A 2,623-nucleotide genomic window follows, 5' to 3' on the forward strand; every position below is an offset into this window, starting at 1 on the left:
AGGGAGCTCTTCTTAATATTTTGACACCAAAATCATGTCGATACACCTTACCGACTGCGAGTAAAGCCACCCACGCTTTAACTTGACAGACTGTAAAATATACTGAATATAACCTTTTTTCTAATGTTTAGGTTTCTCTAATTTTACTTTACTGCACAACCTTGTGTATACTTCGATACACTCAGCAGAAACTTTCGTTTTATATTAGTAATAAGTTGTGGTTCCAGCAAACAAGAAGTTTTCCAAAAATTGTGCCTGTAAGTTTCGATTTTTCAAAAAATCGCCTACTGAACAAATAACCACAAGTCTAGCATAATTTAACACAGCTTAATTTTGTTTCAAAATATCAAGTTTATAATTCAAACTTCTGGGATGTATCGATTGATGTGTCCCTCTTTATAAAATATATCGTTACATGCAACACACGTTCACGGTAAAAAAGTTGATATAGCAACCAGCAAGAGTTGAAATTCCGTACAAGAAAACTTATCGTACAAAACTTTTTACCTGTGACTTCCGTACATGTGTCAGGAAACGTAACTTAAATTGAAAGTGCTTATTTAAATTAAAAAAATCTGCCCGTCACGCGGGCACATTCTCATCCCGCGCTGCGCGCGCGGCTCGCAAGTTTGAGCGTGCCTAGGGCGCGTAACTGTTGGTTCTCGTGCTTTGCGCTCGATGTTGTATTTACCTCGTGCTACGCGCTCTGTTTTTATATTTTCGCACATTCTTGCGTAAAAATTTTAAAATTAAGACTCAAAACATCCACCACTGTAATTTTGTGATTGTGAATTCTCTTTCGTTAAAAGAGAGTTTGAGCGCACCTACGACACGCGACTGATGGCAATCGCACTCCGCACTTGGTCTTTGCATTTCTTCCGCATTCGGGCACAGACCTTTTAAAATCAAAGGTGAACGGACCGACAACTGTAATTTTGTGATTTTGAACTCTCTTTTGTTAAAGTTCTTTTTGCTTTAACGAACACATTCTCATCACGTATCTCGTGCTTCGCACTCGATTTTGTCCAACATGTCGACTTTTCTACATTATACACAATACTTTTATATCAATTATAATACATTTTTAATGTAACTCTGTCTGGGATTACTTATTAAAAAATTGAAAAATAAAAAGCAAATTGTGTTTATCATGATTATTTTTGTATTTGTTTCTTATTTTGCTTTAAATTGTATTCTAAGCTGCTCTGTGACATGTATCATTTCAATAAATGTAGATCATTACAATTCATAATATGCATAAAAATTAAATCATACTAATTCCTATTTTCTTGTTTTTATAATTTTTTATTTTTAATGTTGTTTTTTAATATTAAATGAAAACTACTGCGCATCTGCATAGGGTCTAATACAGGAACCTATTAGGGCCCTGTATAGGAGCCTATAGAAAAAATATACGAACAAAAAATCTACTTGTCCTATCGAAAAATGATTGATAATAAATTGATAGAACTTTTTAGGCGAACCACTTTTGTCTGTTAATTTTTGTGTATACCTTGTGTCGTTTTTTCAAAAAAATTTAACATTTTTATTTTGAATGTTATTTTTTACGACTGAAGCAAAAACTACGTGTCCTATACAAAATTATAGCTCTTTTTTAGGTGAACAAGTTTTGTCTCATTTTTTTTCGCAACTTTTGTCGAAAAGTGATTCATTATGAATTTGTAGTTTTTTCCAGTGCATGTAATTTGAGCTTTTTCATTTTTTTCGTATCTTGCATAGTTTAACCAAAAAACGGAATTTGTGGATTTTATTTTTTTTTTTGGTAGGATCAAATTTGGAATGTTCAACTTTTCGACCAAATTAAAAAACGTTGTTATCATAATCCCATAGGGACTTCAAAAAGCAAAGTTTTTCTTCTTTTGACTTTTTTTTATATCATGTGTTGTTTGGCTTAAAATGTTCATTTTAGTTTCTTTTTTTGGATTTTGAAAATGCCCCTAACTCTGAAGATTTTCTATTTATAGAAAAAAGGCATAGGGATAAATTGTTTGAGTTTTTGAGTACTATGAACAACCTTACATAGAATTTTTAAATCTTGAAAAAATGTGGTTTCATAAATTGTTGGTACGATCAAATTTGGAATTTTCAACTTTTCGACCAAATTAAAAAAATTGTTATCATGATCTTGTAGGGATTTCGAAAAGCAACATTTTTCTCCTTTCGATTTTTTTTCGTATCATGCATTGTTTGGATTAGAATGTTCATTTTAATTTGTTTTTTTGGATTTTGAAAATGCTCTAACTCTGGTAATTTTTTATTTTTCAAAAAAAGTCATCAGGATAAATTGTTCAACTTTTTGAACACTATAAATAACCGTACAGAGAATTTTGGAATTTTCAAAAAAGTGGTCTAAAAAATATTTAAAATGTGCCCACTTTTTGAATTTTCATCCAAAATGGCTGGATAATGAACTTGACCTTTAGTTTAGGACACTAAACGAGTGTGTCAAGGGGCAATATAATAGATTAATTTTTTCGAAAGCTATTGTGTTCGTAGACATACAGACATCCTGCATACAAACAGAAAGACAGACACATTCGTAAAAACCTGTTTTTCGGTTTCAGAGGGTCTCAAACGTGGACATTTAAAAAAAACTGGGGGG

Source organism: Belonocnema kinseyi, chromosome 9 (genome assembly GCF_010883055.1).
Source record: "Belonocnema kinseyi isolate 2016_QV_RU_SX_M_011 chromosome 9, B_treatae_v1, whole genome shotgun sequence".
Taxonomy (NCBI): Eukaryota; Metazoa; Arthropoda; class Insecta; order Hymenoptera; family Cynipidae; genus Belonocnema; species Belonocnema kinseyi.